Source organism: Rattus norvegicus, chromosome 2, assembly GCF_021556685.1.
Source record: "Rattus norvegicus strain SHRSP/BbbUtx chromosome 2, alternate assembly SHRSP_T2T, whole genome shotgun sequence".
Classification (NCBI taxonomy): Eukaryota; Metazoa; Chordata; class Mammalia; order Rodentia; family Muridae; genus Rattus; species Rattus norvegicus.
In genome coordinates, this window is record NC_141535.1 from 27,051,485 (window position 1) to 27,078,808 (window position 27,324).

The following is a 27,324-nucleotide window of genomic DNA, read 5'->3' on the forward strand; positions in this document are numbered from 1 at the left end:
CAGCATCCTGGCAAAGCGCCATTGCATCATGGCACCCCACCCTACCCCCCAACGAGTTCTCCCCCATCCCCACCCCAACCCATCCCACATGCACTTTTTAGTCTTTCCATCTCCATGGCTCTGGTCTCCAGGCTGTTTTCAAAGCCTGAAAGGGTTTCTGACAAACTTGAGTTTGGGTGGACGCCATGGCTGGATGATCTCATAGGGGAAGCCCAGCCAGCTACATTTTCACAGATCTGTGACATCCGGGAAGGACCTCCTGCACCTCTTGGGAGAAACGCCTAAGTCCCTCTGAGGGTGCGAGTAGCCAGCCTGATTTTATGACTCTGACACCAGAAGGTTCCCGCCTGTGATTCTAATTATACCAGAGATATTTGTCGTGCTGTGTCAGAATCGGATGCTAACTGTCATGTGCACACGTTGTATCAGGAGTGTGGAGGAACTTGCAGACACCCTGCCCCTGAAGTGGACAGAATCTGAGCTCCTGCACTAGTGTAGTCTTGTGATCAATACAGTAACAACAGTAGATCTAATTGGTGCTCAAGAGATCCAGAGGCAACTAAAGCCCCTGGCTTGGCACAAGAGCAAGGCTACAGTCTCCTGAACTTGAAAGAGCAGGGTCTGGAACCTGGGAGAGAGTAGAAAGGCTATGGGTTCGAAACCGGCGAGCAGAACTGGGGAGGCGAGATCTGGAGCTGCTATGATGGGCTTGCCATTCAGTCTTGTGCCTCTCCCCAGCCTTGGCTGTGCTAGTTTTGTGTGGCTGTGAGGTTACCGTGTGTCTTAGTCAGGGTTCTCTAGAGTCACAGAATTTATGGGTAGTCTCTATGCAGTAAGAGGATTGGTTGATGACTTACAGTCTGTAGTCCAACTCCCCAACCGTGGTCAGCAGCAGCTGTGAATGGAAGTCCAAGGGCCTAGTAGTGGCCCCATCCCATGAGGCAGGCAAAGAAGAGAGAATCTTCCTTCTTCCAATGTCCTTGTGTAAGTCTCCAGCAGAAGGTGTGTCCCAGATTAAAGGTGTGCACCACCATGCCTGCCTTGTAACGTTGAACTCAGAGATCTCCTCGCCTTAAGCTCCTGGGATTCACAGCCACTTTGCCTCAAGATCTCCATGCCAAGATCCAGGTCAGAAACTTGTATCTCCCAGTCTCAAGATGAGGATCAAAGGTGAGCCCTCCAATTCTGGATGGTAGTTCATTGCAGATAGAGTCACAACCAGAAATAGCCACTACACCATGTGACCTGGGAAGGGCTTAGAGGATCATCCTTGCGGTTTTTTCCCCCCTTTCCTTTCATTTGACCACCAGGGGCAGTGCCCTGCTCCTTCTGAGAGGCACTGTGAAGAAGAGACAAGATGGAGGGAGTGGGATGGAAAGAGAGGGCTCAGATGGGGTTTCCCAGGGTCAACCATGTCTTTTTCTCTGACAGTTAGTGGTGTGGGCTGTGAGTAGGTGGAAGGGCGGGTCTCGACGGCTCATGCTGAATGTGACGTGTCCGTGTAGGACCGTCTCCATGGCAGGCCACCGTTCCCTACCGCATCTCTCCTGTGTCTGAACCCAGCGCTGTGTCCTTGGAGTTCAGGCGGAGCCTCACTTCCTTTTGTGATAGTTGGACAATAGGAATGGAATGGTGACTGCCCTGGGACATGACAGGGTGGGCTGTTACCCTCTTCCCCGGGGGTCCTGAGAGTCTAACAGACTCGATCTGCTTGCAGTGAGATGCCACAGGAGATTGTGACCCGAGAGTGCAGGGCGGTTGGTCGCTGTGATTTTGACTGCGTTTGTCCTTGGACCTTACCCCACCCTTCTCCCTCTTGCCTAGTGTGGCAGAAACAGTGACTCTGAGTTCCCAGACCTACCTTGTAGATAGGGGAGATACTTCATGGCACCACTTACTGCTCATGAAGTCTCCCACAGCCTGGGCAGAGGAGGCACCAGGCCTCAGATGGCCCCCTGGAAGCGAACGCTTAGGCCATGGCTTGCCCCTAAACATCTGAATCCATTTTAGTGACATGAAATATGGGGTAGAAGGGGCCCCATCTGGAGTTCTGCCTTTCCATTCCTGGTTTGCCTTGGATGGAAAGGATGCTCGGGAAAAGAAAACACCAGCAGTCACCGAGAGGTGGGGTGAGTCACTGCCATGGAGGGGTGAGTTCCAGAGCACAGAATCATAGAGTCATGGCCGTTAGAGCTGCTAGGCCCTCAGCAACGCCCTTTCTGATGGGTGGCCTCTTCGTCCGCGGAGGAATTCCCTGAGCAGTCTGACCAGGGACCTCCAGCTGCCAGTCTCTGGGTTTCTAGTCTGGCCCTCCCTTCTCCATACACAGCTATTCCCAGGAATGCTTCTGCTTCCATTTGTAGCCAGGGAGTTCCTGCTGAGCCCAGGCCTGAGGAAACTAGCCCCTTCGACCTTTGACCTGACAGCTCTTGGTGACTGTGACGGATCCCAGAGTGCTTTGAGTTAGGCATCTGCATCCACTCCTGCATTTTGGGCCAGAGACCCATGTGCATGGGCTCCCTCTACCACAGTTCTTTATCCCATGATTGGGTTGACCACAGTTCCCAGCCTGACATTCTCAGAATGATCCCCACTCTCCCAAATGATCCCTGCTCTCCTGGTTTCCCAGAAGGCCATGGAGGCTCCCAGCAAGAGGATTTCTTGACCCTTCTCCTCTGGCCAGGGGACAGATAGCTACACGGACTCGGTCTCTGTCACTTGTTCTTTCTTTTAAAGCCATGCTTTAAAATCAGAGGTCTGGGGTGAAGTGATGGACCTGAGGCCTAGAGTTTCCAAGAAGGCCACTTGCACCCTGGGAGTGAAAAGAGACATTTTCAGGTGTTGGTAGAGGCTTGGCAGAGTCCTTTTCTCCTTTTTCAGAGCTGGTTCTGCAGATCAGGGTTTGGGACCAATTTATTTTATTTTATTTTTAATTTATTACTTAGCCTGCGTAAGAGGGGAGCACGGCCAGCAGTGCTTGCTCTCATTCTGCTGAAGAAGGGGCTGTGCCCTTGATTCCAGCGTCCCCCTTGTCCTGGTCACAGAGGGCCCTCTCCTTCTGTGTACAGGCAGGGGGGGGCTTCAGTCATTGTCTCGTGGCTATAACCGTGAGGGGCCTTGAAGAAGATACAAGGTGCAAGCCCCCGTGATCAGCTAACACACCATCTAGTCTGCACCAGGATGGCTGTCTGATACCTTGGCGTGAAGTGATGTGCCTACCCGTCTGTACGTAGCAGGCATTAGTGTTTCTTGTCACTGGCCAGGAGACATTTCTGATCACTGGTTGGGAAGGAGATGAGATGGACTTGGAGGTGTAACGCATTGACTTGGTTTCCATTAGTAAAATGGGAAGAGAAGCATTAAAGACAGCAGTAGTTCTGGAACAGCTGTTTAACTAAAGTGGTGATTTTTAGCATTGTGTTTTGCTTTTTGATAACTGTATATCCACTAAGAACTGCTTTTATTGATTACTAACTAAAACCCAGATGCAGTGTTTTAAGCCCTTTAAGGTTGTATTGTTTTTCAGTTAACCAGGAATCCTGAAGTATCTGGACCAAGACCTTAGTTCTGTGTTGTCACCAAGGTCTCAGGGTCCTTGTATCCCTAAATTATGCACCATAGCTTGTACAGGGTTTTTATTTTCCGTATCCTCCTGTTGTCTGAGATGGGCACGCAAGCCATTATGGTCCCTGGAGAAAAAAGGCCAGTGTCGGCATAGACTCATGTTCTAACTGAGATTTCCCAGAGGTCCTTTCTCAACTCTTCTTCCATCGAAATCCCATGGACTGGCCGCCTGCAGAGGAGCTCAGAGAGCTCAGCTGGGCCCATTGCCACTTCCCCCTAAAACCAAGGCTAAGACAGAGGAAGGTGTCAAATTCAAGGGCACCAGAAATCCCCAGTATTCATCATCTTCATGCAACATAGCAATGCCATGTTGGAGGCTGAGGTGAAAGCAAACATTGAGAATGAGAATCCTGCCTTGATTTAAAAATTTGATATTTGTTCATTGTTGATACTTAAAATTTTTAATTTTAGGAAGCAAAATGCATTTTGAGATATTTTTCATGACTTTTTTGTACCCCCTGACATTTGTGCCTCCTCTAAGTCTTAGCTGCAGGTTCTTGTGGCAAAGAAGGGGAGAATCATCAGATGAGAGTCCACGAGTCTATACCAACAAGTGTCACCTTGAGTCACCCGTCCTTACTCATGGCTGGTTGTAAAACAGGTGACTGTGAGGCTGAGAGAACACCATGGCAGGGTGGCAACTTTAGGACATTATTTTTAAGAACCAGTCAGGCACAATTGCAGCCCTCCGAGAGGAGACTCATTTTTACACAGCCTGGGTCAAAAGCTACGAGAAATACATCCCAGAGTTCCAAGCGAATGTCTGAAGACTTGGTACCAAAACCTACAGGGAACTCTGTTTCCTTTTGTGTACAGACATAATTATTTTTTTTCTTTTTTTTTTTTTTTTTTTTCGGAGCTGGGGACCGAACCCAGGGCCTTGCGCTCGCTAGGCAAGCGCTCTACCGCTGAGCTAAATCCCCAACCCCCAGACATAATTATTTACTTTACAGTGAGGTACAGGGAAAGGTTAATGATAAAGAATAATCAAATAGAACAGTTAGAGGGACATCTTGATGAAATTCATGTGAGTGTGCATCCTGTCTGGTTCTCTTTCACTGTTACATTGTATACATATCAGAAAGGCACCGCATACATTGTATATATGCCAAATGAAGAAAGACCCAGTTCGTGGTAGGGACAAAGTAGACTGGTATACCGTTCCATCTAGCCACTTGGAATGGCACACAGATTAAAACTTGGGACTTCTTTCTGGAACTTTCCACTTAAGACTCTCAGACCATGATTGGCCACAGTAAACTGAAAGCAAAATCCAGGCTAAGAAAACCACTGTGTTTGCCCATAAGGTTCTAGGCAGATGTCAGCGACCAAGGATGAGTTTGTGTGGTCTAAGTCTTGTGGTCAGTTTGAGGTTCGTGCTATAAAAGTAACAATAAAGTCTGACCCAGGAGCTTCAGGGTCAGTAGCCATGTTTTGAATATGAAACTTGTAGGGGGAGACCCTGACTCAGAGCACTGGCTTAGTTGCTGTAGAACTGAGGGCAGATAATCTTATTACATCAGAAAGCCTTGTTAAGGGCTGGAGAGATGGCTCAGTGGTTAAGAGCACTGATTGCTCTTCCAGAGGTCCTGAGTTCAAATCCCAGCAACCACATGGTGGCTCACAACCATCTGTAACGGGATCCGATGCCCTCTTCTGGTGTGTCCGAAGACAGCTACAGTGTACTCACATACACAAAATAAATAAATAAATAAATCTTAAAAAAAAAAGATACACACAGAAAGCCTTGTTAGGAAAAGAATCAACATGAAAATAGAGTATGGCAGGGACATAAAAAACCCTGTCTGCCTCCCTGTGCCACACACACATGGACTCCTTGGAATGGCAGTCATGAGTATCCCTGACTTTCTGTGGTCCTTCTTAAAAGCTATGCCCACTTATTGAACATGTTAAGGAACCAAAATAACTACCAGAAAAAAAAAATCACCAAAAATAGCTACCAATAAGATTATTAGAGACTGGGTGCGGATTTTTTTTTATAACCTTTAATTCAGAGAAGCATACATTTTACAATTCCAAAAAGTTTCTAAATTATTGGTAAAGTTGTTTCTAGTTCTGCCAAGCTTGCGCTTAGTGGCGTTTAGTTTTATGTTGGATTGTCCCTGAATAGCATATTAAAAATAGCCTGTATGGTGGCTGTTGTGACATAAGCTGCTCTGGGGAAAGTGACCCTCCACTTGAATCAGTTTTATTTGTTTCTTTTCTTCACCTAGTAAATTTTGTGGGTTTTCTTTGTTTGTTTATTTTTATTTTTGATATTTGCGGCAGGAGATCACTATGTGGCCCCAGTTTGGCCTGGAACTCACTGAAACTTGCCTGCCTCCGCCTCAGCCTCTGGAGTGCTGGGGTTAAAGATGTGCTTCCACCTCAGTGAGCTAGTACCCAAACGAACGACCAGAGGTCTTGGAAGAGGCGCTAATTCACGAGGTTGAATTTTGCAAAGATGCCCAGAGATCAACGTTTTGTGGCTATGACTCACACCACCGCGCTTTTATAAACCCTTGCGTTTTGTAGATTTCATGATTCATGCTGTCAGATGATCTCTCTTCCTGGGACCGTAGCGTTGCAAAAGTTCAGCCATTTGTTTCACAAGTTCTTTCACCAGAGTCTTCCCATTAGGACCTGCTCTTTCCGAGAGCTTTCCCCGGCCAGACTCAGCGCACGGCCTAGCTTCATGCTGAGCCTAACCTCCATTGCCTTCAAGATGGGAGAGTCCTCCAGAGGCAGCGTGCGGCTTTCTGCTTCAGGAAACAGTGCTGCAGTCCATCACGTTCATTCAGGCTGTCACAGGAGTACTGTGCCATAGAATGAGGTCACCAGCAAAGGCTCTTTCAGTTTTATGATGACACCTGCTCCAGGGTTCCAGGTGCTGATGCTGGCAAACGTTTAACTTTAAAGAACAGAGGTGCTTGCCTTTGTGCAGGCCTCTGCCAGTCAATGGGAGGTTGGTTGCCCGCAGTCAGAGAATGAGGTTTTGAGAAGCATGTCTTCGTTGGTTAGCACTGACCTGGCTGAAATGAAAGTATCTTGGTTGTCAGTATTTATCAGCATCTTTGAAAGGGATGCTGTGTCTTAGGCCTTGGGAGCGACTGGCCAGTATTTATTGATATGCTTATATGGCTGGTACTTCACCTCCTTATTTTTGACACATGATAACAGCAGGTACCTGGAAACTATGAGGAGTTTAGCATTTAGGACAGTCTGAGAGTAAAACTGGAAGTGCGGGAACGGGGCTGAGCTAGGACCAATGGACTGCACCTTGGAAGGGGGAGTTCACGGCTAATTGATCATAGCAAACACATTGGTTTAAACATTTCAGTACTGGTCTTTCTGTGTGTCAGGGTAGTTACCCTGAGGAGCCACCCACTTTTGGACTGACCATATGGCTCAGAGACGGAAACTTCTGGTAGTTTCAGGTTCAGGAAAGAAGAGAGGCTTGTTGGAGCTGAGAAGGCAGAGGGAGGAGACATTGCCTCCACCACTGAAGAGCCCATCCCTTGGACTGTGTTCTCTGGGCAGTTCGGTGAGCAACCGAGTAACTGATGTCCAAGGACGGGATGGGGAGTAGGGACCAGAGGGGGCGTTGTCTCTCTTTTGATAGGCTAGAGGCTCATAATGTTAAAATTTGAAAAATTGACAGTCTTTTTTCACTGTTTTGGTATGAATGACACCATAAAAGCCATCATTCCTGGCTGAGCCCCAGGAAAAGAGGAGTGAACCTGACTTAATATGTTCATTTCCGGCCAGAGGACACAGTCTACAAAAAAACAAAAACAAAAGGTTCAAATACAAAAGAGCCATTTCCAAGACAGACTGAAGGTGCTCCCCATTTCTGACCATTTTGAGTTATATATGGTCCCAAACAAATGGGGTAGACCAGGCTATCCAGTCATGTCACCATTCCCCTCCCCTCTCCCTAGGCAATCTGGGACTTCTCATTTGAACTTCTGAGATGGGGCGGGAGAGGGACAGTACATGAAGAGCCCTACAAAATTGAGGTAAAACCAGAGTAACTGGGTCCATTTTGTTGTTTGTTTTGCTCTCCAGGGTGCCTGGGCCCCTGGTAATCCTCCCAGCCAGGGTGGGAGAGAAGCCCCTGGTTAGGGAAACAATGACTTGGCTGATGAGGTCTGGGGAATGCACCGTGGGGAAGGCCGCCAGTGGTTACCAAATTGACTCTGACAAATGAGCTTACCACACCAGCCTTCTGGAGTTCCTCAGAACAGCTAAAGAGATCCTTCTAGTCAACGACATAAATGTTACCTTGCTTTTCAGATGTCTAACTTCTTTGCCTGTTGTATTCGTTACATTTACATTTCTCTATCCCTTTACACCCAACACTCTGCTTTCTTAAGTTGTGCTGGGGAGGTTTTCAGCGTGTGAAAATTACCCTAGAAAATCCACGGCTGTGTAATGATAGCTTGATTTAGTGTTGAAGTCCTGTAGAGGAAAGAATACAGGGTTGCTTGTTTACTCCTTTGGTTTTTAGAACACGTTCAGCATCACATTAGAGTGAACTAAGGCAAAAAGTAGCCAGTGGGACTTTATGCAAGCACAGCCTGGGAACATAGTTGCGTGTAATACTAGAGACTTAACCTGGACATTGCCATTCTGGGCTACTAACTTTACCTTAATGTGGAAAATAAACACAGTCCATACCCTAAAAGATAATTACATGTTCTGTGATATACATGTGTATAATGAGTTTATAAAAAAAAAACAGTAAAGAAATTATTTCATTAACTATTTAAGAGCAGTGATTCTCAACCTTCCTAATACCGAGACCCTTGTGTTGTGGTGTCACCCAGCCATAAAATTATTCTAATGCCTCTTTTTTTTTTTTTTGGTTCTTTTTTTCGGAGCTGGGGACCGAACCCAGGGCCTTGCGCTTCCTAGGCAAGCGCTCTACCACTGAGCTAAATCCCCAACCCCCCAATGCCTCTTTAAAACTCTATATTTCCTACTGTTAAGGATCATAACATAAATATCTGATATGTGACACCCAAAAGGGTTGAGACCCATAGGTTGAGAACCACTGAATTAGAGGCTTTATCTTAAGGTGTGGATATATTTTGGAAATATTATATCATTTGGGTGATAATTTCCTTTGGTATTGCATTGAGGTAGAAATTCAAGATGGTTGTTTTTTTTTTTTTTTTTTTTTTTGTTGTTGTTGTTGTTGTTGGACAGTTCTAGACTCTGGCTGAGTTGTTGGGTAAAGTCAGGGAATGTTTTCCAAGCTTGATGTTCGGGTGCTAATATTCCCAGCTCCTACGTTCTGATGATTCTGTCTGCACCCAGCCTACAGGTGAAACAGAGCTGAGGAGGGCACTGTTTGGTGTCCTGTGGAGGCCTGGGGCGGGTGAGGGACAATGGGGTGGGACTTTTCTGTTCCCAACTAGGCAATAGGGGGTTAGTAGTGGAGTGGGGAGAGAGAAAGATAGAGGGGGAGGGGGAGGACAAGAGGGAGAGGGAGCAAGCATGCAGGTTCGAGTGCCTAAGAAGGCTTTCAGCCTTTTTCTTAATGGGGAATGGACTCTGGGTATCTGCCACTTCTGCAGATTCTGCTGTGTTGACAAGAGGAAGCTGGGGGGAGGGGGCCTATTGGCCAGAGTCTCCATCCCCTCCTCCTTTGATGTTTGGTTACTTTTGTTTTCCCTCTTGGCTGAATCACATGCTATTACAGTAGCAGTCTCTAGCTTTACACTAGGCTTCTCTGGTTCCTCAGATGCTCACCGCCTTCTGTTGTCCTAGGCTGCTTTCTGAATTTAGCCGGGTTATTTTAGCTAGTAACTGAAAGGACATTTTTTTTAGAGTATAATATTGGACCTTTTCTGTTTTGCATCAGGATATTTTTCTTTGGTCTGTGTCTTTTTTCCATTTTGCTATTTTTCTTTTACTCCTGTTTCCCTTTCAAAAAATTAAAAACGACTTGATTTCTATCAAGCTTAGTATAGCAAGTGTATGTGTCTAAAGCGTGAGCCCTGGTGCAGACTGTAGAGTTAGGAACTGGGTGAGCTGTTTGCTCTGTGGTTGACTGAATAAAGGCTCTTCCAGGGACACAGATGTAGGACTCTCTTCCTTAATCCATTTCATTGCTACCATGTACTATGTGCAAGGCTGTCTCCAAAGCATTTGTCTGTGCCTTCTGTTTATCTAATGATCACCCTATGAGGTTCGCTGTATAATCTCCATTTTGCAGCCAAGGAGATGCAGGCATGGGGCAGTTAGTTACTTGCTTCGATTTGTTGCATTAGTGGAAACAGAGCTGAGTCCTGACTCTCAGCTTACCCCAGAGTCTGTGTCTTTCTTAATCTCAAGCGGAACCTTCTGTAGCAGGTCTGTTTTCCAGGGACTTAGTGCAATGTCTGTAAAGACTTTTATGTTTTTGTTTTTGTTTTCTTTTTACACATCTGGGAGGGCACTAGTGGCAAAAAGCAGAGGCTGGAGGTTGCACTGCCAAACACTGTCCACATTCAGGCCCAGCCCCACAGCCAAGGATGACCCAGCCACGTGTGGTAAAACAAGCAGTTCTGGGAAGAATGGTTTACCAAATGCCAGCAGAGCATTCATGTTTAATAGTCAAGGAGCACACCATCCCCACGATGTTCTGAAATTTTAATTACTTCAAGAAATACTCCATATTTGCACAGTCATAAAACTATCTTGAAGTTACTTATCAGGGGAAAGACATGTAAGCATACAATTAGAAAACCTTTGGTGCAACTTAGATTTTGAACCGTCCAGACAGTGCTGCTGCCTCTGGCTGTGATAGAGGTGTTGGGAGGGCAATCATTTGGGTAGTTACGCCAGCTGTGATGTCTTTAGTTTCCACCGAGAGGCTGCATACGCAGAAGTCCTTGTTAGATGTCAGCAGGGAATTTTAGAATTGTGAAATTTGATGTCTTGGCTCTGTTTGGGTCCCATGAGTGGATGTCACTGCTATGGCTCTACAGAGCCTGTGCTGCCCTGGCCCCCAGGAACAGTCTGGGTGAGGCCTCCAGGCTGAGGAGCAGGAACCAGCCCTGGAGAGCCGGGCGTATGGTTTTCCGCAGAGGCGGCTGGATGTAGGTTGTGCGTGAGTATTTCTTGCAGCTTTAATTACAACGTTCTGTTTGTGAGCTCCAGTCATGTGCTCGGCCCCTCTGCTCATCGGGCAAAACCGAGCTTTCCCAGTTGGAGAAGTTGAAGGTCTTCCTGTTTGTCTGAACTCCTGGCTGCAGAATGTAGACATCTGTGCATTGTCCTGATGCCGGCTTCCTTCCCCGAGGCCCTCTGAGCCCCCAGCAGTATCTGCACCATTGTGCCGTACACATTCTTCCTCATTCTGACCTTGCGATGCCCGCTTACAGGAATGGTGCTTTCTCAGATAAAGCACGCCTTGGGGCTTTTTGAGCTAAATTCTTAGAGGTGAAAGATTGAGGGTCAAGCTAAAAGGCTGCACAAGACATTTTGAAGCGTGTCCCAGCCCCCCCCCCCCCCCCAGGCCGGCTTTGAGGCTTGCTCTTCATTCGCACTAGGGCTTCTTAGGGCAAAGTGCTGTTTTGTAAGACACAGATGTGGGGATGGCCTCTGGTCTCTGCTACCCATTACTGCATACCTCCTTCTCCCCAGTCTGCCTTCTCTTTCCAGCGTACGCCACACTCCCCTTATTCCCTCCCTTGGGCCTCCTTGGTTTCTCCCGCAGGTCCCTTGTCTGTCCTGAGCTGGTGCTACCCCAGGGTCCGTCCCTGGTCCTCTGTCTTACTGTACATTATCTCGTGGCTGAGCTCCCCCATCCCCTTGGCTTTCCTCACTCACACAGTTTGCTTCTCTCCTGTATGTGACTCGGGTCTACAGGGCTCTCCAGCTCCTGCTGGCACGGACCACGTTGTCTCAAACATGCTGCTTATCCCCGGAACGTAGTCCCATTGAAATCTGGGCGTCACCCTTGACTCCTGCCCCAGCAACTTCTGTGGCAATTAGTCCTCACATCTGGCTGTCCATCCCCAACATTTCTGGAGCCTCACTCTCTGCTGAGGGAGCAAAGCACTTAGCTTTCTTTCCCTGGCCACAGTAGGGGCTTCTTGACCCTCCCAGGTTGCTCCCTGTTGGTAGCGATCCTGAGCCTGCAAGCGTAGCCTTAGATCATTGCTCACCCTGGAATTTGGCTGTCCTTCGGGCCAGACCTTGTGCCTGTATGAAAATGGCTGTATATATGTGGGTACACTCAAAGGCACACAGAAAAACACACTTGCCACAGGTGGGTTTATTCCTCCTGTCACTTGACTAACACTCGCAAGTATCCTAAAGGTGATTTTTCAAAAATGAGTATCTGATCTTGCCACTTTAAAAAAATGTTATTTATTTATTCTTAGATTTGTTTATTTCCTTTATTTTACATGTTTGAATGGCTGCAAGTATGTATGTGCACACGAGTCAGGCAGCAGAGCCCTGAGCAGCCTCTTTGATCATTGCTCTCTCTGGCTTCTAGCTGTCCCTTGCATGTCTGGTGCTATGGAGCTATAATTATAGATGGTTGTGAACCACCATGTGGGTTCTGGAAACCCAGCCTGGGTCCTCTACAAGAGAAACATGTATTCTTAACCATTGTGCCATCTCTCCAGTATAGAACTAGTCCCTTTTAAAAAAGGAGTTATTTATTTAATGCATATGATTACACGGTAGCTGTCTTCACACACACCAGGAGAGGGCATCAGATCCCATTGCAGATGGTTGTGAGCCACCATGTGATTGCTGGGAATTGAACTCGGGACCTCTGGAAGAGCAGTCAGTGCTCTTAACAGCTGAGCCATCTCTCCAGCTTTTGTCACTTTTGTATAGATAAGTACTTTAGTCCCTCCTATCACAGTAGAAGACAACATCACCAACCCTACACACATAGCCAGCCCTACACTATGGCTCCTCTTCCTCCTCCTACCCAGGTCTTCTGGCTTCCCAACTCTTACCAGTTGTGCACTCAACATCTGCTGTCCGTGGTCTTCTTTCCCCGCCCCAGGTAGAACAGAACATGGGTAGCTCTAGGTTGTAACTCCCCTCCCCCCAGCTGCCTTATCACTGTGCCTGGACCCCATTGAGGATGGAGAGCTGTCATTTTTGCCACATAAGCCATGCCACAGAACCAAGCGTGTGACCAGGCCTTGCTCCTATGTGCAGTATACAAATGCGGTCTTCCAAAAAACACTGCATTGTGACAGAACTGAGATCTGAGTCTACTGCTTCCCTCACAGAACTGGTCACGTGGCTTCTGGAGACACCTTCAGAGACCCCTTCAACCTTGTTTTAGTTAGGATGGAGGAATAGGGCGCCTGTAGTGATAGCTGAGAGTTCAGTGTGGATGGACTGACTGCAAAAGGACTTATGGACCCCGGTGGGGTTGTTTGCCCCAGCCATGTATAGTGAGTACCTGTTCTGTCAGATGCAGATCTTTTGAGATGGTTACAACTTCAGTCTATACCGAGGACTCTGTGCTGTGTGCCAAGCGTCAGTCCACCCTCCTAAGTCACCTACATTCAGGCCCCATATCCAACATGGCCTGTTTTCTCTTCAAACTGCCCAACTCCCCACTAGACAGACAGATAAACAGATACAGACACACGCACATACACACACACACACACACACACAAACACACACACACACACAAACACACACAGCATACACACACACAAACACACACACACAAACACACATACATACACACACACACACACACACACACACACACACACGCACACACATACACACACACCAGTGCTTCCTGGGAGCTTCTTTCTTGACAGGATTTGGATCAGAAAAGTTGGACTCATGTAGAGGCCACCCTGGCTCTTGAAAATCAGTGCAAAGGGTTCACACAGATGACTCCGTGAGGTAAAGCGAGGGGAATGGGTAAGAGGAGCCTTGGGAACACACAGCTGTGATTTCATTTGAAGTGCGTCATGTTAAGTAGCTAGCAGAAGTCCCGTGTATACCTTCATAGTTACTATATTTATGTACGCGTGCACACCAACTTGTTCCACTCAGAATTTAAGACATGAACAGAGCCCACCCCTTTTGACAGTTTTAAGAAGGAAGGGCTTACACAGCCTTCCAGGGTTACCCAGTAAGAGCTGGAAAATGCCCTCCTTTTCTCTCACTGTAACTTCCCTCCTGCAATTAGCCATCTCTTGACTTCCCAACAAGCATGCTCCTAGCAAAGTCTCCTCATGCTTTCCGTGGGATTCTCTCCTGTACCACCCAGAGTTCCTCATGGGTTGCTCAGGCCCTGGGTACGTTCCTGATTGCAGCCCTCCTGACGGCGCCACGGTTCCTCCAGGGCGGTAGGAGGACAGGTCTATCTCCCCACTTGCCCTTTGTCGGCCCCAGTGCCCACACTCATTTCTTTGGACTTTGAACAGATAGATTCCAGGTTGCCTAGGTTCCTGCCAGGCCTCACCTCTGTAGAACTTCAGGGTGTGGTCAACAAACTATGGATGTCACAGTACAAAGATCGACCGTGGCTCCCGTATGATGAACTCTCCGTTTGGGAGAGCCGCACCCAGGTCTCCCTTTAAAGTGTTTGTTTTAGGAGATGCTTAGTGAGCATGATTCCCAGGAAGAGTAGGATCTAATGAGGAGAGGAAATGATCAAGGATGAGGGACATGGTGAGCTCTTTCACAGGGTGAATGTGGTCTTGGCCCTTGCCTCAGACATCATTACCTGTGCAGCCTGAAGGAGTCTTAGCACCTCTGTTCTTCAGGCAGAAGTGGGATCAGTTACAGCTCTCCACACTTGGCAGTCCCCAAAGGCCTCCATTTCCACTTCCCCACCCCATGACGTCATAAACCCTAATATGGGTCAGCTCTCGCTATTGTAAGTGCCACCCGTACCAAAGATGAGGAAGATCGGTGACGTGAAACACAACAGGATGGAAACAGCCTTATTTCCCCAGCTCAGGGATGTGGCCCTCCCTCTGATTATACGTTGCTGATCATAACAATCGATCATGACAGAGCCCCTGTCTCCTGGCCTTTGCTATCCATGTTAATGGGGTCCATTTTACCAAACCTTGTAAAATACTACCTTTTACCAAAAGTTTAAAAATTTCAAGTCTACTCATATTCCCACCCGGCAACTGGGCCCGTATGTTGGGCTTTTGAGTGTCCTTTGAGTCATTTGGCTGATTGTAACAAAATAAGATGTTTCATTAGATAACCAGTGAGAAAGAATTAAAAGTGTCCGCTGCCGGATGGGTGTAAACGAGCCTTCCTCGGTGTTCATAACCTGTGAGAGAATCAGTCACACTGCTTGGTTTTAATAATTCACCAAGGAACTGAAACAAACAGTTAACAGTTTCCTATGGTTACTGCTGTGATGGAAAAAACAGATGACTTTTGACTTGCTGGAAACTAAGACCTAAGTCCCACTTAGCTTGTGATTTCTCATCTGGAGAGTCTTATTAATACTCATTTATTTATTAGTTCATACCTTTCATGACGTAAGATGAGACCAAATACAGTTTTTAAAAAAATGGAACCTTGGGCTGGAGAGATGGCTCAGTGGTTAAGAGTGCTGACTGCTTTTCCAGAGGTCCTGAGTTCAGTTCCCAGCACCCACATGGTGGCGCACAACTGTCATGGGGATCCGATGCCCTCTTCTGGTGTCTGAAGACAGTGACAATGTATCCACATACATGAAATAAATAAATAAATCTTAAAAAAAAAATGGAACCTTGATATGCTGCCCTGCCTGCCCTGTCCTGTTTAGCTTCTTCATGGTTCTTCCCTGCACTTCACTTTCTGGCCGAGAAAGCCACAACACATCAAGAAGGAGGGGCCTCCTTTAGGACCAAAGGCTTTTCACACCTCAGAAATCTCCAAGTTCATCTCTGATGCAGAGGGGACCTTGCCTTTCGCTATTAGCCCCAAGGCATGTTCTACTGCATTCTCAAGAGTGGAAGTTAGAACTTCATCTCCCACCCACAAAAAGAGTTCAGAAAGGGGAGCTGGTCTTGCCTACGTCCTCTGGCTGTGGCTCTTGGGCTCTGGGGAGCATCTGCACTTTATCTGCTCAGGTCCGTGTTTGGGTGTGACCAATACTGCTTTTGTCAAGCTTAACACCTTTTTTTTGTTTGTTTTTTTGTTTTTTGTTTTTTGTTTTTTTTGTTTTTTGTTTTTTTTTTCCGGAGCTGGGGACCGAACCCAGGGCCTTGTGCTTACAAGGCAAGCGCTCTACCACTAAGCTAAATCCCCAACCCCGCTTAACACGTTTTATAACCTGTTTCTATGAGCCCTTTGCTCCAGAAGAGCCTGTGCCCCTTGGAGGAGGTGGTCAGAGGTAGTCGTGTACTTGACGTAAGTAGAAAGTGGGGGTGGGGTCCCACCACATCATCACCTCCCTTGAGGGAGTAGTACAAGATCACATGGCAGTTAGTCAGGAGCCTAGGACTGGACTCTCGTTTCCCTGGATACCTTCCTGGTCCTCTCCACCAATTATTTTGCCATAAGACAAACTTCCGTCAATTGCTCATAAGAGAAGACGGTTTTTGCCTCATGGAGACTAGTTGAATGTGGGCCAATATGTAACGCTGACTCCTCCCGTGGTGCCCAACTTACAGTTATCCCTGGCTCCACCTGCCAGCGTTCGCAAGCCGACACGTGAGCTGGTTACTTCCTCCATCCTCCTTTCCTTGGGGATGAGGAAATGATTCTTATCAAGGTGAAGCTTGTTGCTGGAAAACACAAAACTAGTTAATGATAGGGCGTGGTCTACAGAGTTGAAACTGGGGACTCCGTGCTATCCTGTTTGAGTCATATAACTCTATTTTCATGAGACATTAGTATTTGAATATGAAGCTAGGCACCTTAAGACCAATGGGTCCACCACAGTAGGATGCCTTGGCATGACTCAGAAGTGGACCTCAAGATGCTGGGTGGAGGCAAGGCTGCTGGTTCTTATTCTAGAAGGGAGGAACCCCATCAAGGAGGACTGACTGTGTGCTGGGTTCTGTCCTAAGCGTGTTACTAGTTCCATAGGGTTGGTCCTCACAACAGCCCTGTTTGAAAGTTTCTAGTATTATCACACTTTACAGCAAGGAAGTAGGGAAAGGGGCATGACCATGCCCAGGGACTCCACTTAGACAGTGGGAGAACTTGGATTCAAGTGTCCATTCTGGCTCCTGAGTCTGGTCCTGATGCTGCAGTGATGGGTGGGCACAGCATCCAGCCTAGTCCCTTCTCATAACCTAACTTGAACACAGTCCCATTTTCTTCGCTGACTCCTCCCGTGGAGCCCAACTTACAGTTATCCCTGGCTCCACCTGCCAGCGTTTGCAAAGCCACGGGGGCTGGTTACTTCCCCCATCCTCATTTCCTTGGGGATGAGGAAATGACTCTTATCAAGGTGAAGCTTGTTGCTGGGCCCTTGTAGCTTTCTCTCTGTGAAGAGTGTCTTGGTTTGGTTTCTATTGCTTTGATAAATACCATGACCAAAAGCAGCTGGGGCGGGGTAAAAGGTTTCCTTCAGCTTAAGACTCTTGGGTCATACTCTATCACTGAGGGAAGTAGGAACAGGAACTGAAGGAGGGGCTGAGAACGAGCGCTTCTTACTGGCTTGCTCAACACAAGGTTTGCCCAGTCTGCCTTTTAATTCTTAACCCACGACCACCTGGCCTGGGGGGTGGCACTACCCACAGTTGACTGGACCTCCCTTACCCCCATCAATCAATCATTAGCCAAGAACATAACCCCACAGACTTACCTCCTACCCAAACTCATAGAGGCATTTTCCCCATTTATGTTCTTCCCAGGTGATCCTGGCTTGTGTAAAGACCACATACATGAGAACACACACACACACACACACACACACACACAGTATAACTAGAATAGGGGAGGCAGATAACTTCTTGGGGTACTGTCTGTTCTTCCCTGGATTGTGCTAGAAAGCGATGGTTGAGTCTTCCGGAACCCTGAGTGTCTGTGGTACCACATCTCTGACTTCAAGTGACTTATCTTCCTCTTTCCTTATCTGTTCTGCAGCCCTTCCAGTGTGCAGCCTGTCCAAGGGACAGGACCAAGAGCTGCCTCTCATAGACTGTGCCTCAGGCCTTCCTGCCCAAGTCTTCCTGTAATTTATTTCTGTCACAAACCTCTCCCCTGCTATGCTTCCTTGTCATTAGGGGCTGTGGTAAGAGGCCCCTATTCCCACATAGAGGATACTGGATCATCTGAACAAGTATTTGGATTGCAGATTTCCAGAGAGGGACTGGAGGGTTGTGTGCCCCATGATGCTCTTGAGGTGGGAACACTGGGCTCTTTTTTCCCAGTGCTGCATTCCCCAGCCCTTAGGCCAGCCAGTGTTAGAGGCCAAGGAGGCTGCGTGAGTTTAAGGATTGCTCTGGGTTGGCAAGGACCTGAAACTTCTGAGCCAGGTATCAAATGATAGTGTAGCGTTCTCTCAAAAAGTGGGTATCCTTTCAAGGTTATAGTTAAGCCTAATTGTTTTCTTAAGATCATCTGTTCTTAAAAGATATGTTGAATCCTAACCATCTGGGGATTCTTTCTTAGTTAATAAAGAAAACTTAAGCTTTCTTTGTTGATGGTTTGAGATTAGTAACTCTCATCAGGGAAAGTTGGAAAATGCTAGATAGGTTGGATCACTAATTATGAAATCATTGAAATATACCATGTTCAATAAGCTGGGTGTGGATGATGTTTACACATCTGTACATCACAAATATTTGTATATTTGTAGCTCTCATCCTAGAATGTTTCTATATATTTTAATGAGCGTATCTAGTAGATTCCAATGTGGCATATTTATCCGAATCATTATACCTAACCACTGAATGTTTTTATTGGTGTTAAATCTGTGACAGAAATGAACTAGCAGAGAGGAAACTTTCAGTGCATAAATAAAAGCACCGAGCCTCATGCATAAACATCTCTGTGTGTGCATTGTTTTTTATTGCACATGTATTCAGAACACAAGACCTGGGCTGTTTTCAAAACTTCACAGAGTTTGCTGGACCTTGGGAGTGGAGACTTATGAGGTAGGTCTCTTAGATCCGAGGCTGGAGTTTGTGTTATCAGAGTTAAAAAGCCAGTGGCCCTGTGAATGAGAAGTTAAGAAGAGACAGCATTTCGGCAATACTCTCAGGAGCAGGAACCTGGCTGAGACCTGGCTCTGTCCTAGTGGTGAGAAACAGAAAGAGAATCTAAGGTGGTTGTTGGTGGTGGTGATGGTGGTGGTGGTGGTGGTGGTGGTGGTGGGGTGTGTGTGTGTGTGTGTGTGTGTGTGTGTGTGTGTGTGTGTGTGTGTGTGTGTGCGCTAAGGATATGGGTGTCTTACATCATCAGGTCCAGTTTGCTGACGATTATAAATGTACTACTCCACACAGGTTTGTGTGTAAGTGACCTCAGTGAGACTGGGGTACGCTTGGGGCATTCGCTTTGCTGGAGTCCAGGTTGAGGATTCTGCTGTGTAAGGATGCTTCTGCGTCTGCCTCCCAGAAAACTGCTGGGGCAAACTGGTGTTTCTACTGGAAGCGGTGGGTCCTTTCTGGGTCATGGCGATAGTCTGTCCCCTTTACCACTCTCCCCTCTGCCTGCCCTGCTTTTGTTTTTGTTTTTCCAGAGCTGGGGACCGAACCCAGGGCCTTGCGCTTGCTAGGCAAGCGCTCTACCGCTGAGCTAAATCCCCAACCCCTGCTTTTGGTTTTTTTGAGACAAGGTTTCTCTGTGTAGCCCTAGTTGTTGTAGAACTCACTCTGTAGCTTTGAACACAGAGATCTGCCTGCCTCTGTCTCCCAGGTGCTGGCTGGTGAGTGACTGCGTCTACTGCTGGCTCCGTTTGCCACTTCCGTCACACCTATGACCTCTTTTGTGGCCACTAGTGACCTGGGCCCTAGCATTAGTCTGCACATTATCTACTGCAGCTTGCTTTTGTCTGGTATCAGACAGTGACGGGAGGAAGAGAATTTTTAACTATCTGTGCATTCGTCCAAACTAACATTTTCCCTATTAGTAGTTTTGAGCTGATAAGGTTTTATCAAGTTACTGTCTTAAGCAAACAAAGGACTGTGTAAAAGGAGACAATGGCCAGATTAAAGTTGTTCTCAGGGTAGTGACCTTGCCAGCCTCTCAAATGATTGTCCTCTCAGTGGGATCATTAGGATTTTATGATGGAGGTGGGAAGCAGGGCGTGTGGCCATAGTTAATCCCTCCCGGGCTCAGCTTGTCACCCTCCCGGGCTCAGCTTGTCACTCTCCCGAATGCTGCCCTATGGCTGTCTCCCTGTTCTGTAATCTAAATTGTCTTTGCTGCTCTCCTCCATGGCTTCTTACCTCCCTCTGTTAGTCATTGTCCCAGTTGTCACCCATCCCAGAAAGGAAAGACTTGGCCTGCTCCCGGTTGGAGGCTGGCCTCTGGGACACCCTACGGTTTTGGTGATGACACCTGGTACCAAATGGTCTCTGAGTTGTCTTTGGGCTGCTCTCAGGGAGGGGGATCCTTGGGGTCCTTGCTCTAGAGACAAGCACACAGCCCCCTACCTGTGAGTGCTAGAAGCAAGCTTCTTAGTCCTAGCCCTGACCACAGAGGCAGGAGGTGGCCATAACTAATCCTCCAATGAGTACAGCTCTCAGAAGAACGGTGACTGGAAGGACAGGCAGACTGGTCAAGGTGTTTGCTGTGACCCTGAAATCCCAGCCTAGGTACAGCCGAGGTTTGGTTTTGTTACCATCGAGTATTTATAGAGAACGGCTGTTCCCTTGATTCGTGTTGTCGGAGACACGGCAGACGGATTGTCTCTGATGCCATAGCAGAGGGAAAGGAAAGCCAGTGAGCTATAGATTGAGAGTTAGAAGGGCAAAACCCTGCAGTCAGTCAGTGGGGTGGGAAATGCAGTTCCCAGGAGAGGTGGGACTGCGTGAGACCACAAAGTCATCTTCTGTGGGAGCTGTTCAAGAAGCTTCCAGGCAGGGGGCGGCTCTTGTTCTAGTTGATCCTGAGATTTTCTGGTGTTTGCTGGAGTTGTGTGAGAGTCTGGGAAACAACAGATGGCACAGTCCTCTCTGTTTATCTTGTTTGGGGCTTGTGAAGTGACTGGGAGGGCTCTGGCTGATGGCGGGCGCTGTGGCTGAACAAGTGGCGTTTCTTTCTGCCTGGACACAGAAGGGGTGAGAAGAGTCTGCAGTTGCCGTGTAAATGATGTCAGTGTTCCCTGGGCACAGAGCTGTCCAGCTGTCCCTCAGATGAGCCACGGGTCTGTTCTCTTAGGATCATGTACTCTAGACTGCAGCAGCTGGACAGGGATGCATGGAACATCCCCTCTGCTGCCTCGGACGTCCCAGGGTTGATTCCTGAGTTCCCGCTTTCCCTGCCCTTGTGACCTTTTTTTCTGTTTCTTTCCTTTTGATCCTGGAATGACATCTGAACCCACCTTAGGACTCTGGCCTGACTCAGAATGCATTATAAATTAGAAAAATACCTGTGGTTTAAAACAATAGGAAACAAGGGCACAAAAAGGCAACTCGTGGGAGTAACGTTTCACTTCATTAATAAACCAAAAGTAGCTTCAGACCCACAGGACTGTGGGGGGCGACACAGAGGCCCCTTGCCTAGTCATGCCTAGAAGTCTGGTTTGCTCAGTCCTGCCCTCTGTCAGATACAGCAGCCAAGTCCCTGAGGAAGACCTACCATCTTAAGAGTTTAAATGGGCGTATGCAGAAAAGGGAAGAGGAAGTTTAAAATATGCAGGCGATCTTCCATGGTAGATCTAGGGGCACACACGCTCACACGTGTGTGTGTGTGTGTGTGTGTGTCTGTCTGTCTGTCTGTCTGTCTGTCTGTGTGTCTGTGTGTCTGTCTGTCTGTGTGTGTCTGTGTGTCTGTGTGTGTCTGTCTAGACAGTGGCACACATCACTGCTTGGGGGGGCACAGTCACCCCAGGCAAGATGAGAACCCCTGCTTCAGTGGCTTCCCAGAGGATCAGAGGTATGAGGAGGAGACGCTTGTCCTGGGAGCTGAGAAAGGTTATGGACCGAAGCTGGAAGGTGCTGGGCACAGTCAGCTCAAAGAACAGAGTACTTGCTGGGGCATTTGACAGGCAGAACACCCGATTTTCTGTAACCAGTATGTCCTGTGGGGCAGTCAGAGCAAAGGCTTGAGAGGCCTCCTCTGGTGGCCTCGTTTAAAATCTGAAGACAAAGCAGCCATGCAAGGTGCTTCTCCTCTCATACGAGCATAGGCCGTGCACATTGCCTGTGGGGAAAGGTCCCAAGCCATCAGGGAGTTCCCTCGCCGTCCTGGGATTTGCTGGAGCACAGCTGCTCTGCTGAATCCCTGTTCCCATTGACTTGGGAGCCCTCCTGAGCTGGACAGAGAACTGGTGGCCGGCCAGCCGCTGGCTGTGTCCTGATCACACTGGGTCACACCCCTGTGTCTTCCTCCTTCCTTCATAAACTATGACAGAATGTGGTGGGAACTGGTTAGAGGTGCAGGTCCCCCCTCCCCAACACCTCCCTGCAGGAGTGGGGTGGAGAGTGGGGGGTCCTTGTCCCCTACCTTCTGGTAGTGAAGGGTCTTCTTCACTCTCAGAGGCAAAATCACAAGCAGTTGGCTTTATCCAACTGTCTCATGCTTGCACAAGACCTGGGGGTTGAAGGCCAATTTGCTAAGCCTTTTGTGTGGTTCCCGTGTCTAGGAGAGACGGCAATAATCCAGAAATGGGCCAAGAAACAAAGAGCTTCTCAGAAGCATATGGTTAGATGTGCTCCCCCAGATCAAGGTAGTAAATTTACTGATATTTGGGGCTTATATTGTTAATTTAATATTTTATCCTTCCATACTTAGAGTTCACCAGCAGAAAAAGTTCTCCCTCCCCTTTGGTGTTTTCAGTGTAAATTACTTAAGCTTTGTGCTTTGAAACCTGTATGGTATTTCTGTTTCTATAAAGCTCCTGGAGGGCCACTCTGGCCAGGGACCCACCCACCTTCAGTCCCTCAGAGACCAAAGCTGGAGTTGGGAGAATTCCTTACAGAGTCTGTTAGCAGGTTCCTCAGCTAACACTGGGCCGCCATTTTTACCAGAGCTCTGACCTGGGGCCACTTCCTTTTGCCCCACTGATTTGTTGGCCCTTGCCTTCCTTTGCCACTTTCTAGAGTTTTTCTTTTCGTCATCCTCGGGTTGTGTCACAAAACTGGAGCCTGGGGGACCATGCAGTCTCAGTAGAACAAAAGGATCCCTGCCCCCCAAAACTGATATTTTGTCAGTACTCCCTGTGTCCTCAGTGTTATGCTAATCCCATGGTGGCAGTGAGGAATGGCTGGCACCGTGGACTGGATGCTGTGCTTCTCGTCATTCAGATGCCCACATCTTACTCCTCACTGCAGCCGTGGGGAGCAGGGCACTGTTCTATTCTGGGGGATGAGGAAGCCAGACATGCAGAGGCTAAATACAAACAGCCTGTCTGAGAGCACCGTTTTTGATTGGCAGAACCAAGGGGGTCTGAGGTCTGTGTATGAAGCTTTGAAAAGCACTGTCCCACCCCGTCATGTGGTGTGCATGCCCTTCGCACAGGATGGCATTGCTTGCCGAGGGGCACAGCGGGCAGAGAACAACGCCAGAGGACAGCATGTTTGTCCTTTTCCAGTAGAGTCTCTGGATGGCCTGGGGTCTCCAGGATGCTGTAAGTTTTGACTTTCCTGCTTGCCAGAAAGCTTTTCTGTCAACGTGTGTCTTCTCGATTCAAGTAAATTCCCCATTTGGAGTTTATCTCCCTTCTTAGGTCTGCTGGTCTTTTTACATTTTCGTAGGTTGTAAAGGAAACATGGCCGTGTTACAAGGAGAGGCAGAACTCGATGCCGAGAAGCAGCATCCCTCCTAGCTTCAAAGTGGCATCTCTTAGACTAGAGCTTCCCAACCTCAGCAACAGGATCTGCCTAGGGCTCCCTCAAACCTGAGGAGCCAGTCTCGCACCTCTTCTTACAGATTCGAGGTCCACGTCAGCTAGAGAGAACCAGGGCACGGTGTGCTCGTGTGTGTCTGAGTTTGTGTGAATGGATATGCGTGAAGCTGTTCTGGTCCTGACGTCTGAGTACTGTCCTCTCGGATGTACAGCAGGAGTTAAACATATCACCTCCAAAAGATGCTCACGGGAAATACACTGAACTAACTCCTTCTAGTGAGCGTCTGTGACACAGCTCTGTGACACAGACAGTGGAAAAGAAGCTTAAGTAACAGGTTGTTGGGTCCTCAGTAAGATAAGTGTCTTAGCGTCTTCAGGGATGTGGGGGTAGGTGGGTAGTTAGGGAGGAAAACAGCTTTTATCTAGAAAATAACCAAATGCAATTCATAAGCCTCGATTGAGTCACAGCTTAAAGGGCAGGGAAATCAAACAAAAACATGGAGAAGGCTTGGCAAAGTGTGGACAAGGCATTGGGTGTGAGCAGGCTGTTTTCTTGAGTGGCTTGATTGTCTTGTAGCTGTGCAAGGAGATGCCCTTATTTTAGGAAGTCTGTGCTAAAGCATTTAGGGATGAACTATTAGACACATCATTTGCAGATGGTTCCTAAAACGTTTGTGCATGCTCTAGAATAGAAAAAATGTTGAGTCTGGTGTTGGCAGCTGCTCCTGGCCTATCCTTGTCTGTTTACGTCTGTGTCCAGCATTCTTGTAATGTGACTGAAAAGCAGGTGCAAGGTGAGGTGACCTCACCTCATCCCTCACCCCCCACCCCCGTCGGCCTCTTTGCCACACTGGGAGTCCAGATGGGGTACAGCATGGATTGACACCTCCTGCTTTCCTGCACCGGCAGAGTAGAGATGAACTTTGTTCCTGGGTATCTGTTCCAGTAATCGAAGAAATCTGGCCAGCGGGCACCGCCTGGCTCTGGCTTTGTGTGCACTTTGTTCCCTTCTGACAATAGGAACTTGGAAGAGAAGGTACACACCTTATTCAGAGTTACACACCTAGTTCTGCACATCCCTCTTGGACGGTTAGAGCTTGCGAGGAATATATACCACTGTCACCTCCTCCTTGCTCTCTCTTTGGACGATGGGATGATAATCTTGTGTCATTGTCCTCTTATGTCTTCCTTCCTCTCCCCAGGAGCTTTTCTTGTGGGCCTCCTTGACAATGTTGTAACATTTTTTATGTTACAGGCTCTCCAGGTGACCCACAGTCCTGTGCCTGTGACAGTAAGGTCAGACTGGAAATGAATTTATTGGGTTTTTTTCCCAGGTGGTTTATGAGGGAGTGTGGAGACTGACGTGGCAGTTAACAGAGGAGAGTGCCCTGCTGAGGAGTACTGAGCCTGGGGCCCTGTGGTTTCAGAGATCTATAATGAGGATCCATTTCCCCTCTGACACTGCTGAGGTTGTCTCAGCAGGTGCCTGCCTTTCAGTGCCTTTAGCCAAATGGGGACACTTCTCAGAACACAGCCCAGTCAGGACCCCTGCTGCTCTCCCAAATTTTCCCTTGTCCAGCTGCCCTGATTTTGTTCCCATCTGGGGAAGCTGCCTAGTTAGTTCATTAGCCTAGAATACCGTGACAGTCCACCGATGTAGCAGTTCTGAAACTTGCTGGGAACCCGTGTGCCTTATCTCCTGGTTCAAAATGGCCGTTTCATCTCAGCCATTCTGTTATGACCACGGGACCTTGTTTGCGGGGAGAGAAGTGTTCTTTGGGCACAGATGGGGAAAGTGCTTTATTTTGTAAGATTAAAGTTTGTAAATCCCTAAATAATCTTGCCTTGACTTTGGCATGGACCGTTTCCCAGCCCCAAGGCCTGAAGTTCCTCACAGCCTTTCTTTTTTTGTGATGAGAAGACAGCCTCATCACAGTCCTCACTCAGAGCCCAGCTGACACAGCATTGCCACTGAGAGAGCGTGACAGAGCTCTGCAGTTCAGCAAGGGGACAAATAGATATAGTCTGAAAAGCCACTTTAAATAGACGAGGGACAAGGGTGGGGATGGGCTGGAAGTAACAGCAAGTTAGTTTTTAAATCAGCTGGGGTTGGAGAGCGCTCTCCAGAGGTCACTACTTGTAACAGATTGGTCAGGTGCCGCCTCCAGGGAGCCCTCAGGCTTCCTTTCCGGATTGTTTTCATTGTAAACAATCCCTGTGAAACCGTTTGCTTCCCAGTCTCTGGTTAAGGAGTGCTAGGGAGTGACACCTGTGTTTGTGCTCAGTGCTAATCTTTTCTCTCCGGTTGGATTTGGAAGTCTAGTTTAGAGGGTGCAGAAGTATGAAATGAGGTCTCCGTGCTTCTCTCGAAGCCCACAGGCAGGCTTAGTTAGACAGGAGTAACTATGCCTGCTGAAACCGGTGCCCTACAGGGTGCTTCAGCAAGTAAGTTTCTCTCTTACAACTGTCTCATGAGGGAAGGGCAGCCTTGCAGTATAGGTTGTCGATGAAGACACACTGAGAAGTTACTTATCCACACCGCCAGGCAGTGGTGGACCTCCTGGCTCTAGAACCCAGATCTGAGGATTCTTGGTGTTTTTTAGTGGAACACATGACCTCCTCCCTTAACCAAGCACAACACAGCCTGGCAGCTTACAAACATCTGTCGTTAGGGTTGGACAGACTGTGTCTTAATCACAACCCCTGTGACTATTTGTGATGCAATTTAAATTCATGTTTCATGAGATGCGTACTGTCACCGCTCGCTACAGTGTCAGCCAGCAGGCAAAGTATTGGCGTGTGGTACCCCAACCTCCATTTTAAGCTTTGATACTGGTCTTTGCTATTTCCACATTTATCTCCCTCTTCCCCTGCCGCCTGCCTCACCCAAGCCCAGCGTTTCAAGGGGCTCTTTGTAGTTCTCATGGAGTTGACATGACCTGGGTTAATGAGATGGAGTCATTCAGAGCAGGGCCATATGACCAGATGTCAGATACGAGCTGCGTGATCCTGCCTGACCTTGGAGAGGGGCAGAGAGCTGGTGCTGCAGACCAGCAGTGCCAACCCCTGATGGAGGGAGGTTCAGGCTCTGAAGGAGGGTTGAGCCATCGGGCAGAGTCCCCTGGTAATGAAGTCATGTGTCCTCAGGAGCAGAATGAGCTCTCTGTGAACTCAGAAACAAGGAGCATGTTGAGTCCCAGGCCAAGGGACACGAGATGAATTGGGACAATTCAAGAGATGCATTCAAGGACAGCTTTTTGTCGTCAACAAGTGGACCCAGCTGTAAGGACACCTAGTTAATTAATGGTCCTCATTTTCCCAAGTCATGACCCCCTTAAGGCTTTTCAAGAAGTTTTAACTCGCATAAATTAACTTCTCTAAAATAATGCGAGGAACACATGGGAAACTAGTGTGGGCAGCAGTGTCCTGTTTGTTCTTTCTCCCGGGATCATTTCCCCTTGCATCCTGACTCAGCTAGGAACCAAATACTTTCCTGGTAATTTGATTTCCAGGCAGTTGAAGGTTTTTTACTCTCGCCTGTTAAATAGCCAAAACTGTCGGTGTTTTAGAGAACTTGGCATATGTGCTAGCGAGGCAGTGACCACTGCCTCACAAACTCTATGTCAGGGCATTGACAAAGTTCCGAGCCTGCATCTCTCCATAGCGGTTAGCTCCTGGGGCAGTGTCCCAGATAGAGCGTGTCCCAGTAGAGGGCTGGTGGGAGCCTGGTAAGGTTCCCCACCGACCACTGCTCGGTGTTACAGCAAAAAAAGTGAGGAACAATGGCATCC

The 27,324-nt window shown here is 48.0% G+C and overlaps 1 protein-coding gene across 3 annotated transcripts in view; it reads left to right on the forward strand.

Moving 5' to 3' along the window:
• Lhfpl2 (LHFPL tetraspan subfamily member 2) overlaps positions 1 to 27,324 on the forward strand; it is a 148,034-nt gene that overhangs the window by 95,329 nt on the left and 25,381 nt on the right. Inside the window, exon 3 of one of the 3 annotated variants that reach the window (XM_087617706.1) lies at positions 26,681 to 26,815. The gene's annotated coding sequence lies outside the window, so the exon portion shown is untranslated. 3 annotated transcript variants of the gene reach the window in all.